This window comes from Leuciscus leuciscus (assembly GCF_965113295.1).
Source record: "Leuciscus leuciscus genome assembly, chromosome: 23".
Lineage (NCBI taxonomy): Eukaryota > Metazoa > Chordata > Actinopteri > Cypriniformes > Leuciscidae > Leuciscus > Leuciscus leuciscus.
The window spans coordinates 23,776,150-23,792,171 of NC_138747.1; the positions used below are offsets into that span (position 1 = coordinate 23,776,150).

The 16,022-nt window shown below is 36.0% G+C and overlaps 1 protein-coding gene across 25 annotated transcripts in view; it reads right to left on the reverse strand.

Moving 5' to 3' along the window:
• The window catches only part of adgrl2a (adhesion G protein-coupled receptor L2a), a 109,668-nt gene extending 94,451 nt beyond the window's left edge, over positions 1 to 15,217 (reverse strand). For 8 of the 25 annotated variants that reach the window (XR_014202132.1, XR_014202133.1, XR_014202134.1 and 5 more), the window contains exon 1: positions 13,645 to 15,213. The gene's annotated coding sequence lies outside the window, so the exon portion shown is untranslated. Of the gene's footprint in view, positions 1 to 13,644 lie in introns of all 25 variants that reach the window. The other 17 variants (XM_082156707.1, XM_082156701.1, XM_082156699.1 and 14 more) reach the window with 4 other exon arrangements.
• Positions 15,218 to 16,022: the final 805 nt, after the last annotated feature.

Below are 16,022 nucleotides of genomic sequence, written 5' to 3' on the forward strand. Positions count from 1 at the left end.
AGCGCGTTAATAACGCGTTAACGCAAAATCATATTAACGGCACAAATTTTTTTTACGCGCGATTAACGCAGCGCGTATTTTCTGTTTGACCCGTGGCCCAATCTCTAGTTGGAGAAATGGAGATACATAGTGTTGCCAACTTAGCGATATTGCAGACCCCTTTAGCGATTTTTTTTTTCCTTCAACAAAGCGCCTAAACCTTATTTAGTTTCTGAGAATCTACCGGTACCGCCGGTACCGCTCTCTCAGCACGCGCGCGCACCTCTCGCTCTCTCTCGCTCACTCGCTCTCTCTCTCTGCGTCTCGCGCGGAGGAGCAGCGCTTTAATTCAGTAAAGCACAGATATTATGTTGCTTCTCTAATTTTACAAGTATAGCCGAAATCAGAGCACAGATATTGTCTTTATCTTATGTGAATTTGATTTCACCAGACGACGGCTCGATTATCAGAATTGTTGTGCAGATTAACTTAACATCTTAAGGGGGTCGCGTTTCAGTCACCATTTCAAATTCATTCCGTTGTTTGACAACAGAAACAGTAAAATATACCAATGAAAACTGTTTTATTGAGAATTTAGCTTCATCAAAATGGGCACAGAGAGAGACAAACTACAATGTAATAATAAATAATAAATGTACATTTAGCATTTTCAGAAGAGCTGCCCTGTCATGCAAAATCTAAACATGTTTGTGTTAGTAAATTGCTCAGTGCAAAGAAAGAGAAGTAATGGTAACCTGGCATTTTTTTGTTCTTTCTACATGTCTAATAGACATGAACAAGTTCTTTGAAAAACATCTATGACCTTTGAAACATGTCTCGTCCTTATGCTCTATATTGACTATGGTTTCAATAATAAACATACATTTGCATAAAGCATCTATATTTATCCATGCCCAGGTTGATTAGAATATTACAAACTTGAAAAGTATTAATTTAAGGTACATTTAGAACAAATAAAAAAATGTGTGATTAAATGCGATTAATTGCGAGTTAACTCATGACAATCATGTGATTAATCGCGATTAAAAATGTTAATCGATTGACAGCCCTAATATATATATATATATATATATATATATATATATATATATATATATATATATATATATATATATATATATATATATACTGTACACTCACATATCACACACATATATGTGTTTATATATATATTATATATATATATATACACAGACATTTATATTACATAATATACGATTTGACAGCACTGATTAATAATACATATTTATAGTAATTATTATTACACATCTAAATAATACTAATAAAAACAATAATTACCATGGTGAATTTAGAATATTTCACAGATTAGCACCTAGTTGCTAATGTTACTAAATCAATACATGTTATTTATTGTCCATGTCAGTGGTTCAGAAATCCCATTTCATTGTCTGTTCTGTACTTTACCAAAGTTTTGTTGCTGAAATATCTTATTTCGGAACCCAGACACTTGGTAATAGCTATTCTTGCAGGCTTGTGAAGTGGCTTTAGGGCTGTTTGATATCGGTAGCAAAACTGGCTTTATTTAGAAGCTAGTTAGCGGATCAGAGAATGTAACCACCAGATATGGTGGTTCTGTTTTCACACAGGTTAAATCGACACATAAACACAGTCAAACAGACACAGCTTGGAGTGACTGAAGAGTTTGTATGCTATATTAGCCTGAATGAACGGTATCTTCGTCGTCTTGTGCTCCGTCAGTCCTTCAAGCCCACGCGTAATGCTGTGATGGCAACAATCATGCAGAGAATGTGTGAAATAATATAACACCATGTTTCCTTGCAATTTTCTTCCTGTTTATAGTGTAATAAATGCATGATGGGATTGGGAACAGCAGTTTGCTGGAGGGCCTGAAGCTTGAATTTTATACCAGTTGTGAAATGTTTTCAGGAAAGGTTTCGAAACTGTTGTGAAATGGTTTCTCATCCTCATTTTGTTTATTTACAATTCAACTGTGACAAATTCACTGTCACATAGATGCTGTTATCTATCTCATGTATTTCAAAGGGATTTTTATTTCTTAAATAGAGTGCATAAACATCTGACAATATATAATGTTGGACATTCAACACCAGCAGAAATACAGGGCTGCTTCTAAGCTCATTTCAGTCAAATAATGTTTTGATTATAAAGTTCCTTCACAATTACACTTCATTTTTTGGACAATGATGCAGTCTGAACAATGAAATTCCTCAGAAATGAGCCGGGGTGCATCGGAAAAGCATTCAATAGCATACTGGCGCTAGGATGTGACATTGATGGGTTTCATGTCATCTAACTTTTCCTGCAGCGTTGCATGCAATCCTCAAATGGCTTTTGTGGAGCCAGAATGCTTTTCTTTTGGGAGACATGTCATATAAGTGACCTGCGTCCAGGGAAACAACCTCCCTACAATGGACTCCGAACCTGTCCAGAAATCAAAGCCTTTAGTGTTCCGAGGAATCTTCCTGATATAAATAGATTACCAGCATTTCAGCTGTCTTCTGCCACCCGCGGAAGGGCTGCAGATACAGAAGATTCATTTTCTGCCTCTCTCTGTCTGTTGTTTTATCTCTCTAGCCTCTTTATTCGTGTTCTTTCAGCTCTGGTATGTTGTGAAGGTCTCTGCCATTCAGTGTAATTTTCCACAATCTGAGTCCAGAGGAGGATATCATGAGCACACTTGGGGGTGACAGCGCAACTGTATGAAAGCAGGGATCAATTCAGGAAGGTTGCTTCACAAAGAGGTCAAAAATAACAAGTAGCGCTTCCCTCTGATCAAAGGCGTATGTTTAGATTTTAATAAGAGCTGAACATACAGTATGCAAATGATGCCATTAAATTATTTATCCATCATTCACGCAGACTTTGTGTTGCTCCGTGTCTTTGCACCCATCTAGCGTATAGTGCATATATCTTTGCTATAGCCCTTCAGTGAAAGATGACAACTGATGTTAATAGAGAGCAACGGTAGTGTTAGAAGACTACTATGAAGAAAAAACATCCATTTTCTTCATAGTAAATATTTATTTTCTAGTGATTATCTATGACTACTAGTTATATTTGGTAGTAGTCATAGATTATAGTACATTAAAAAAATCATGTTTAACTCCCATACTCTCAAACAACATATATTATAATATTTTTTAATACACTTAAATATATTTTGTTTTATACTTATATAAAAAAAGTATTAATAAGTATTAATAAAAATATTAATAAAAAATTATGTTGAACTCCCTATACTCTCAAACATATATTGTAATATTTGTCAATACATTTAAATATATGCTATTTTATACTTATATAACAATATTAATTTATTAATTAAAGAAATATAAATGTTTAACTCCCTATTACTCTCAAACAACATTGATTGTTATATTTTTCAATTCGCTTCAATATTTGCTATGTTATACTTATACACTACAATTAGAAAGTTTGGTGTCTGAGAGGTTTTTGTCATGTTTTTGAAAGAAGTCTTTTATGCTCAACAAGGCAGCATTTATATGATCAAAAATAACGTAAAAACAGTAATATTGTAAAATAAGATCACAATTTAAAATATATATTTTTTAAGTTATTCCTGAATTGTCATTACTCTAGTCTTCAGTGCCACATCATTCTAATGTGCTGATATGAAGTTCAAGAAACATTTCTTGTTATAATCAATGTTGAAAACAGTTTGAAAGCATAATACATTTTCTCAGGGTTGTTTGATGAATAGAACATTCAAAAGACATCATTAAATGAAATATAAATCGGTTTATAACATCATAAATGTATTTTCTGTCACTTTTGATCAATTTAATGCGTCCTTGCTGAATAAAAGTATTAACATTGCTGACCTCAAACTTTTGTGCTTATTTAATAATGAATAAGATGTGTTCCGAAACCTAGTGAGCTGTCTACGTAGGCATCATAGGAATACTTTGTTGTGAGCTCTTTGAAAAAAACACAGAACTGCTGCCTGTGTAGAGCATTCCAAAATTGTCTTATGAGGTTCCATTCTGTTAGGATGCTGCCTAAGAAGACAGCTGCCTATGTAGGCAGTAGATAGCAAGGCAGCGCAGTAGGTTTTGGAAAAGAGTCATAGTCATTAGTTTGTATATTGCACAGTCACTGTCTCTGATTCTAGTGTGTTTATTCGCATTCTCTGGTATTTCATTTTTCTGTTGTGCTTTCAGGGAAGAAAAAAAAAAATAGCCTCCAACATGAGATGAAGGGAAAGCTAGAGAGTTTCTTTCTAAGAACATGAGAGTCTAAAATGTTATTGAGGACAGGAAACCATTTGGTGCAACAGAATGAATTAAGCCAAAGCAATACAAGATTATCCAATTATAAGACTAATATGGCTTTAGCAAAGGTAATTGCTTTGATGGGGCTTGCGATTTGCTGCATGCGCCGGACAGAAAGTCCAATAGGAGATACAACTGCACCACAAAAGGCATCTTCCATCCTTATGTATTCTGTGACATAATCTATGAATCACATTAAACTCTGTGAATGAAAGCCCACGCACACACGCGCTCACAGAAGATGTTTCTACGCTTTGGTTGGGCATGTTTTCCTTTCTCTTAATTGCAGTGAAGTAACCAGACACACCACTGGAGGTTGGTGAAGCAAACACTGAGTAGATCTTATCAGAATACAACAAAAGAGGCCACTGGAGCCGTGGCGGTGACGGGGGCCGGTTGGGCCGTGGGCTCGTAGCAATCCACTCGCAGAGTATGAAGATAAAGCAGCGCTGTCCATCACGGGAGATAATGACGGTTCGAAATATGCCTATTAATTATAAATGCAATGATTTTATTTTTTTTGTTCTGTTTGTCAGCATTATGTAACTTTTGAATTTAACATTTAAATATTTTAGAATAAAATAGTATGTTTTCATTAAAAAAAAGTGTGTGTGTGTGTGTGTGTGTGTGTGTGTGTGTGTGTGTGTGTGTGTGTGTGTGTGTGTGTGCTTGTTTATATGATTTATGAGGACATACATTTGTATAATGACATGGGTATTACACTGTTATTACAACATAAATGTGGTTCATGAGGAAATTTCCTGAGTCCTCGTAATTAAAATGGCTTAAAAAAACATACTAAACAATGTTTTATTAAAAATGTAAAAAAGCTTTTTTTTTTTTTTTTTTTTGATGGGTAGGTTTAGGGGTACACTTAGGGTTATGGGGATAGAATATACAGTTTGTACAGTATAAAAATCATTATACTTCATAAATCTTATAAATCATACAGATTGAGTTTTTTTTTGAAAATGTAAAATGTAGAACATTTTGTGTGATGGTTAGGGTTAGTGTAAGGGGACAGAATATACAGCTTGTGTGTGTGTGTGTGTGTGTGTGTGTGTGTGTGTGTGTGTGTGTGAGTGTGTGTGTGTGTGTGTGTGTGTGTGTGTGTGTGTGTGTGTGTGTGTGTGTGTGTGTGTGTGTGTGTGTGTGTGTGTGTGTGTGTGTGTGTGTGTGTTCTCACATTCTCCAATATATCTATATATACTACTATCCTGTATATATACTACTATCCTGTATATATATATATATATATATATATATATATATATATATATATAATTTGTATGTGCTATCTATCTAAATTTTTCCCACATTGTAGAATATATACAATGTATTTTTAATGATGCCATTATTTTTAAAAGACTGCTCAACAGTTTCCCGTTTGATTTTTTCAGTGTTTTAAAACGCAGTATATGCTAAACTAAATCTCTTCAGTGGAATAATTTCTTTACAGATATTCAGTTAGATATCTGCTAGATATCTATGATTATGTCATATAACTCTCTTGTGTGTGCCGCGTGACAAGCCGCCCCACCACTGTTTGTGTGCTGTTAACTGGGGCGAAATTCACACCAGGCATGTGTGAGTTATGCAAATGCCATTAGGAAGTGTTTGACACTTCGCAGTTTTGTGGCATTCAGAGCCATTTCAGCAGGTGTGACAAACCAAAGATATCAAAACTGCCATGTGGCTAAAATACTATTTAAATAATTTAAATATCATAGATGGGCAGCAACTGTTGAGATTTTACACACATATTTGATCTGTAGTGTTATATAAGGTGTGTAAAAATTTATGCTTTTCTTAAAAGTCCGTGTTTATATATATTTTTACTACATATCAGCTCAGTCTTGTCTCGTCATTTTATGCTACGCCTGTAACAGTCTGTGACCTGTGTCCCCTCCTTAAGGAGTTCACATTGGAAATGCATTGTGGTCATTATAGTCAGCCTGACAATAAAGGAACTCAGCTTATATTGTCTGCTGCTTAATCCTGCGCTTTACAGTCCGAGCTACGGCCTGCCGGTGGAACACGTGCTCAAGACACACTGAGCACTGCCGCTCATTGTGGAAGACACGATCACACTCTATCTCTCTTTACGCATCATTTCCTGTCTTCTGTACTCCTGTCTCTCAAGATAAAAACATGATATGTTAGAGAAGACATTACAATTCAAACAAGACCAAATTTCAACATGGTTTCAATTTTTCTTTCTTTTTAAAAAATCTGTTTGCAATGTAATTGGGTTCTTTTTTCAAAGATAATGTATTAGTCTGCTGTTCTTTGTTTTTATTTCAATGGGGAATGGGACTTGATTTAATCCAGTGAGATTTCATTGGAGCATTAAAGTGAGCGTTACACATCAGAATGGTGCCAGACCTGAATGCGAGTTTGCAACGGGTCCAAACTCAAATCTTTTGAGGAGGCTTTTTTTTTTTTTTTTTTTTTTTGGGACTGGGACATGAGGGCTGAAGGTCAAATTCACCCTTGATAGCATTGTATCCCAGTTTTCACTTTCCAAACTTATCATTACTTGCTATTACTGCCTTAAACATTTATTACATTAATATTGATCACATTAAACTAATTTGTTAACTATTGGCAACATTTTTGAAGGGCTATAGATTACCAAGAGCATTACTGAAACATATGGTTAATAGCTATTTGGATGGAGCCTCGGTAACATCAGCCAAAAACAAAAGTCATTTTCGAGGTGAAACAAGTCTAGGGTATATTTGCATGTTTTTTTTTTTTTGTTCTACAAACAAATATCGTTTTTTTAATACCTTTTGTAAGACCAGCACAAAAAAATAAAAAAAAATTATGTATGTCCATACCAAACAAACCCATACAATCTCAAAATAAATCACGTATCTCATAATGGTTTACTTAATTAAACTTGGTTAAATTAGCCTAACTAAATGAAATTAACAATAAACCTTCTATACAAGGTTTCTATACTTATATAGTTGGTTTATGCACCAATATATCAATACATTTGAATATATATATATATATAGCTTTCCTGCGATTGAGCGTCCCAGACAAAGTTTAGTTGAATCAAATTACAAATACATCATTGATTGTGTCACTAAAATACCAATATTAACCAGGGGAAAAAAAAGTTTGATGCATAATGTGGGACTTTCATTATAAATGAAAACTCTTAGAACTCTTACTTTGAAATGTTTATGCATTACTACTTCAAGCTGGTCATTCAAAAAGCTGAGGGAGATCAAACACACACTCATCTATTTACCATCTACATGAGCAATCACTTGACGTGTGCAGTGTTCACTGATGGCGAACTGCTCTGAAATAGAATGCTCCTGTAGAATGTGCAACAGCACCGCATTCTGACTCTGAATGTGCAGCACTCGTTTATTTCATTAAATCGTAGCCTTGTGAAGACTTTTTATTACCTTAAATTTCATAAAACTAATTGTAAGACTTTTTAAGGACCCCCCAGAGATTCTGAAGTCATTAAATTCGAAAGAAGACGTCAACCTTTTTTATTTATCTTTTATTTTTTATATGAACTGATAAAACATTCACAATAAAATCTCTAATGTGTGTTAGAAAATTATTTGGTTCAGATTTTATATTATATTGAAGAGGTGTCAGATCAACTTACATATCTAGTTGGATGAAAATCACTGATAACATTCAGCAGATGATTTGTATTGTATTAATATGTCAGTCATGGTATAAATTTTTTTTTTTAAAAAAATAAAAAAAAGGATTTATATACATGAATCCAGTTTGTCCAGGTAGTAAATATTGCAGCTGTCATTCCTCAGCCTAGCATGGCTGATGCATTGCGTTAAATAAGCACACAAAACACAATGTCGCTGACAAGTTACATTTGAGCCCGAGCGGCCAGGTGAGTGTGTCAGAGCGAAACACACTGAAGGCTGTTTGTATTGGGCACATCAGCACTAGAGTAAAGAGTAATGACTGCTACCATAATGTAATTAACTTAGCTCTGCAACCTGGCTGTTGGTCTGAATTAAATTCTCCACTCATTATGTGTCATCTTACGCAATGTGGCCAATGGCCTCTTTTGGAAAATCAATGGAGGCGGAGATGTCAGGTGTCACTCGCAGACTGATTATCCAATCAGTGTACACCTCTGGCTTGCACAAAGGTTTCACACCTTAATAAACTGCTAATCTCTATATCTGAATTTAGATTAATGCATGGTAGCAACAACATTGATTTAGTCGTAATGAAGAGTTCTCTAGCTTGCTCTATTTGGAACGACCCCAAAGTGCTGATCTAGGAACAGTATCCTTTTTGAATTCCTGAGCTTAATCAGTACAACACTGGAGAAAAAATAAATAAATGCCAAAGATCAGCCAGTGGTGGCCAGCAACTCAACCCAAGCAGAAATCCCGTCGTCCCTATTGTCTAAAACATCACGGCGCTGTCGTCGCATAATTACAGACCACCGTTTTTTTTTTAATCTCGTCTGGACAGCTAAACATTTTTTTTTAAGTCCAATATTTTCATTTCAGATCTTTTCAATATACTTCACTTTAACAATCAGCGCTTTCATGTCACACACTTTCATTCTGATACATGTGATCCATTGTTCAGCTGAATCAGCACCTGGTGCAGTTTTTTTTTAACATGTGGAAAGATAATTTAAAGCAAAATTATCTATATCAGGAGGTCAAGAGATCCAGGAACACCCTCATGATTGGCTACATCTGCCCCGGTGAACCACACAAGATAAGTCTGACCTCTGACCCCGGAATGTTTTTAAGAAACAACTCACTGTTGACCCCAGATTAGATTAGTTATTTGAGGATTAGTGGAATCCACAGGAAATGTCTTAACCATTATTCTATTTCAGTATTTTCTGATAAGAATTTACACCATCAGTGATATGTTCAGACACTTAACCGAAGAAACTGAAATATTAGATTCATATATAATTCCCAAATGTCCATTGACATTTTTGATACCTTTAATGGACAATTGAAAATAAAACAAGTAAGATTAATAGTAAACTGTAAAGATTACTTTTATGTAGTAGATATTAATATATAATAATTAGTAAATAAATTATAAATAAATGTAAAAACAAAAACAAAAAACAACAGCATGAAACTTCTTAAAGTGTGCATTTTTATAATCTTTGAAATTTGGAGATTTTTTTGTTGTAAATAGTGAACAAAAGGAGAATTACACTGCAGCTTAAACTCTCCTCGGCGTTCTGAAATAACAGGTGTGTCTGCTTAAAAATGGCCCTTTCAAGTGTAAGCCATCCGAGACACAACCCTTCTCCCTACCACCAGACGTCTAATAAACCCCCTCTCTCCCTCTCTCCCTCTCTCCCTCTCTCCCTCTCTCCCTCTCTCTCTCTCTCTCTCTCTCTTTGCTCACAGATACTGTTTACCCTGTATCTGGGTTCCTACCTTCTCCTCTCTGATTAGAAATTGAATTTTTCTTTTCATTTTTTTTCCTAAATACCAATTCTGCGATAGATAAGTCATGCCTCCTGTGTGTACACCAAACTAAATATGTGTAGTTCTGAATTTGAAAACGAAATAACACGAACCATGCTGTGGACTTCATTTACATTTAAATAAAAATAAACATGCCAGAGTTAATTTAGTTTTAGTAAGTGATTGGATGTAAAAAGTGATTGAACTTATCACTCCGGCACCACTTTATTTGTTGTTATTATGTTATTGTTGCTAAAAGTGATACTATGTTGAAATATTATTATTATTATTACTTTTTATTCCTAAATTACTTTTTTAATCAACAATTGTTTGTGTTTAGAAATGATTTATATGACATGTACAGATATTTTGAAATGAATGAAACTGATTGCATGAGTGAACACACTGGAGTCTGGGTGTGTTCAGAGTGCTGTGTGCTGCCCACAGTCTGCAGCTGATTAAAATGGCAGCCTGTGTATGAAGTCTGCCGTCCCACTGTCACACAAAACCTTTCGCAAGCAGAAACAAACGCTTTGACAAAATGGCAGAGAAGGCGCCCTGCCTTCCACTGATTACTGATCGTAAAATAAAAACCACCGTAAAATGCAGGTATTTGACCCACCAAAGGCAGTTGAGCACTTTACATAAAACTCCAAGTGTAACAGGGCTGTTTATTCCCCGCAAATTGGCGAGCGTTTATCGGCACAGCAGGGTGCTCTGTAAACACACAACTGAATCAAAAAACAGGGAAAGAAATCATCTGATTTGATAATCTTGCACAACTGAATGTGTTTTCAGGTTTTATGTGCTTGGTAACCACGGCGTATATGGCCTGTATCACGGTGTCTCTAAAGTAACAACACTGCCCTATGGAGCAAATGACATGTCTAGTGGTCCACTTGTTTTTTCCCCTCAAATTCCTCTAGCACATTATTTTTATTTTTATTTTTATTTTTTTGCCATTAAATTCTCTAAACACTATTCAGAAACCATAGTTCAAGTCTACAAACTGCATGGCATATCTGTTGTTCATTGAGTCCGATTATTTGATTTGGCTGTGCAAACGATCTGATGTTCGGAGAACAATGGCTGTCAGTGGAATTACACTGTTGTGCAAAGCACACACACAAACACACAAACACACATACACACACACATACACGCACGCACGCACGCACACAATACCATGTACTAAGGCTCTAATAAAACTTATCCCACATTTTGAACAAAAGTGATATAAAAACACTTTTTTTACTTAGCTTGAAGTGACAAAATGCTCATATTTTATACATTTAACCATTCAAATGCTCTCCACATGTGTCTGATATTAACCATATGGCGTTGAACATAACATTGAAATGAGCACACTGGGCCACAAATCATATTTCTAGATCGCCGAAAAAATAAAATAAATAATAATAATAAAAAAATCTGAATATTATTCAGTGAGAACAGAAGAGATATATATAAGCAAATGAATATGGAGGTCGAAGACAAAGAACTCCCAAAGTAAACCTAATACAATCTCACTAACAAAATTATTTTTTAAAACAGATTGATATACGGATACACAAACTTTCAAAGCTGACTTAAAAAAAGAAAAAAAAAGAAATCCACATTATATTTAGGATAACATGTCAGCACTATGAAGACGAGGTGAATCGTGAATAATCAGACATCTGCCGGGCTTTATGTGAGATTTAACTCTCATAAACATAAAGCTGCACAATTGTGAGAAGAATTTCTGTGTAGGTGTTATAAATTTCATTCATCTCTGCATTACTGGAAATGTATAGAAAAACACTACTTTTCCGCTTTGAGTGAAAATACCTAAGCAAGTTCTCTGGTGGATCTCATAATCCTGCTCATGTTTGGCTGTTTTCATTTCTCTGATGCAGGAAGGGGGCCAGAAAGAAACAGAGCCAAGGAAAATATTCCTTTGAAATGAAAAGGATGGGATAGTGTTTTCACACACAAACACAAAGACGAGGAGAAATGAACTACAAGCCCTGGTCCCCTCTCACCCCTCCTGTTCTCCGGGCCTGTGCTGAAGCTAATAGAGCACAGGGCTCAAATAGAGCTCAGGCCACTTTGAAATGCTAATGGAGCGGCTTCAAACAGAGTCCATTCACACTTATACAAATTCAAAACATTTTTTGGTCAGAGAATGTCTATTTAAAGCACAAATGGTGACATGCAAGAATCCAGACCAAAAACCACATGCCATATGGTAAAACTCCACATCCTCATCTAAAGTTCTAATTCGGAGGACTTATATTGGGTATTTAAAATAGGGTATTTGTAGCTTTATGAGATCAAATATAAGCCTAGTACTTTTTTTCTAGTTAAATATATATATATATACACTATTACAAGATATTTTTCAATGTTATGAATGTAACAATGGAAACATGCCATTAAGAAAAATATTAGATTGGCCTGAATCATAAACTCAATTTTAAAATACAGCTCCCGTCTACATAAACAGCATCTGTAGGTCTAGACCGATCTGAAGCAGGCGAGATTTTCATTCAGGTGACTCGATATGTTTCGCACTTCAGTTTTTAGTGTCTCTCACGTCATGCACCGCAATTCAAACAACACCGCGCTCATGCATTGACTCGTATTACTGGGTCTTACACACTAGTGCAATGTTTACCCGAAAACAATTGTGATTTGCCCAGTGTTTTGGTAACATTTCAAATTGCAGTGTCCAGCTACATATATTATATGCTATTACATTTAATTGCTACAATAATGACAATAATAATGTGTAATTATCAGCACCGTAAATAATTATAATACATTAATTACAATAGTATTACTTATGTAATTACAATGTAACATGCATACTAATGCAAAGTTTGCCAGTTTCTCTGTGCCCCGGCAAGATGTTCGTTTCAGAGCAGTTCAGAGTGTGTTTGGGCAAAGAAGTGCCACCGACCGGATTCTGCTCATCTCACTGTTGGCACCAGGGGCCCGGGTGCGGATTAATTATGAATGTGGGGTTAAAGGATCTAATTTAACAGCGGCTGCTCACAAGTGTCCGATGTTACATTTAGAGAAAGTCAGGTTCAGACGATTTAAACTGCACTGGGTTCTTACAGTCCCCTAGTTAGCACTCTATCACTGCTGTCGGTGCACTCTGAACCATTCTTTTCACATTAATCATCCTGAGGAGTTAAAAACCAGCAAAAAGAGCCTGAAATTGCTTTTAATTATAGACACAAGACCTCAATTTAACAACCCAAGTCAAGCTTTAGTGAGTTCAACAGTTGATGTAGGTCACCACACGCTTGTTGTAGGAAGCAAAAAGGCAATGACAATAAATTAAAGTGTGCAGACTTCACCGACACCTTAAAAGAATTTCCAATGGAATGAAATATCTCTATGGGATTTATTTGCAGACCCCTAGATCCCCCCCATTCCCACACTAATAGTTTCCATTCAAAGAGAGAGTGAGAGAAAGAAAGAAATAAGACAAAGAGAGAAATGGCAGCCGACCAAATCAATCCACATCTGGTTGTGTTTTGATTAACCATTTCTCAATTAGCCATGGTCCCCCTTTCCATCATTTTAATTACTCTTAACAGAGTAGTTTTGTTCTTTTCGAGTCATCTGACTGGAACTCAATGCTTTCATTTTTTTTCCTCATTCATTTTTTGTTTGTTTGTTTGTTTTTTAATAAAATGTAATAGGCCTATATATTTAAAATACTCACTTTGATATAGCCTAACCTTTAAACATGCATGACCCAGATCATCAATTCCTCGTTCATATGTTTTTGCACAGAAAGTTTGAGTAACCAACCCAAACTTGATAATCATCCACTAGAGCAACAGGGTTTATCAGTATACGCGCATTATGATCATTAACAAAAAGGTTCTTACCTTTTGAGAGTGAACGGAGAGTTGAAGAAAATCAGACGGAAAGTTAATGAATCAGTTGAGGCAATTACAAGCAGGTCTTAGAATAGGAGCAGCGCGTCTCAGCGCACAACGCACACATGCTCCGCTCATCCGAGCCTTTCTCTCAGTGTGAGCGCTCACATTCCCGCAGACCCGCGCTCAGTCCTGCGCTCCGCCGTGCCGGGATGAAGAGATGCGAGTACGGAGAGAGTCCGTGCGTCTGTCCTGCTGGAGGAGAGGGACAGAGAGGACGCGGACCTGTTCGCAAGGCAACTAATAAAAAAAAGAGCAAAGAAAGAACGCAAGAAAAATAAACAAACAAAAGCAGTCCTCTTTATTTATTTCAGTCCTTAGAGCGTCTTCTTCGGGTTTGTTGAGTCCCGTTCCAGCCGGAGAGAGAGAGCGGCCCGCGGCTGAGGGATTTCTCTCTGTGCGAGCTGAGCCGAGATGAGAGAGAGAGAGAGGCAGAACTTAAAACCTGGAACTGGATTCCTGGATCACACGGATACGGAGTCGGCGAGAAAATGATCGCATAAGCATATTACCGTGAGTACAACTCAAGGCTGTTGTGGAAGACGATTACGCAGAGCTGAGGAGGAATGCAAAGTAGATTATTTGTTTTGTATATACAACTTTTTGGCCATTATCCATTGGATTTGCTCTACGTGCCCCTCATAGAGAAAGATTCCTCTCATGCTGTGGGCAGGCTGGCCTGTTCAGCCAATGACTGTACGTGTTTTCTCACTGTAATTCTAGCTTGCATCAAAAAGAAAAAGTGCAGATTTTCGTATTTTTTCCCTCAACTTGGCCTCAATCAGAAAGTGACTGTAGCCATGCTGCAACTGGAGCAGTAATCCACAGAACAAAGGGGCATACATGCCATTTTCACCAACACGCTTACCATTATTTCATTTGTTGACCATCATCACAGTCAGTGACCCTTAAATGCAATGCACATCCTAGAACTGTTAAAGAATGAGTTGAAAAGGCCATGGAAGGAAGCATGCAACTGGATCACATCCCCCCTTACACCTGGCTTTAATAAAGCTTTAGAGCAATATTTTAGTCAAATACAGCAACTCTGAGGGCGCATTTCTCTGTTTCACTCATACAGCAGGTGAAGCTTAGTGTAAGAGTGCACACTTATATTTCCACATGCATAACTTTACATAGTAATATATCCATTTTGAGGGACAAAAGAGAAAACAGATGTAGTAAAGGTCATTCTGATATTTTTTTCTGATGTTTATGCATTAGTTTTGCTGAAGTAAAACCACATGTGTGTTGCATTCTTGCAGTCAAAGGAAGGCGATGGGGTTTAGCAAAATCACATTTACACAACTACACACTCTCTCACATACACACATAAAAACACATCAGTTCTGTTACACACCACTGATTTTATCTATTTAAATATGCTAGGGTTGTCTCCTCAAAAAAAGCTCATTAAATGCTTTTGCTATTATGGCATTTATTTCTTCAGTATTCAGAACAAAATCTTAAACTAAAGAAAATAAACTTTTTTAGTATCAACAGATTTTACAAACAAGGGAAATACAATAAAAGTTACTATACATACAAATCTAAATCTTTACGAAATGTAATTGAACCTTAAAAGCATTCATAAGAGAAGAGATTGTGCTGATAATAATAATAAAAATAATAATGACGATGATAATCATCCTAGAAAGCAACATAAAATGTCATGTTTAATTTTGCACATGTGGATATTAAGAGAAACAGACCTTGTCAAGTGAATATGTGCAGCGGAGAACCTGTGACAGATTGTGTCATTTTTATATGAATACAAATTCAGCTGAACTATGATGTATTGTAACCGGATTGACTTAATGAAAATAACACTGGTTGATCATTTCAGGAAGGAATTCTATTCATTTTAGTTGCTCTTTATGTTATGTGGCACAGCAGATTGTAGCTTAAATAAGGATTAGTGCAGGTATTAGCTGTGTAACACTCTTCTAATCATGATCATCAGAAAATGTTCGGCTTTCCTCTGCTTAGCTGTCTTTGCTATGTCACATCAGACCAACCCCCCACTCCAACCCCCCCAAAAAAATTCCTCTGAAATATCAAGCAGCAACCCTCCCAGTCTTCTGTTTGTAATGTTTTATTTACATTGGTCTGTGTATGTGTGTGCTTGTGTTTTTCTCATTTCAATGTTTTTATAATCTGTGGTTTCTACATTTTGTATGGAAACAGATTTTTCATAATCAAACTGATTTTATTGCAGTAAACATGAGGGTTGCAAACGTAAATGTGTATGTTAGTAAATGTGTTGTGCCTCATTTGACATTCACAATACCAGCAGAAAGCAACTGTCCTGACTTCACACATGTCCA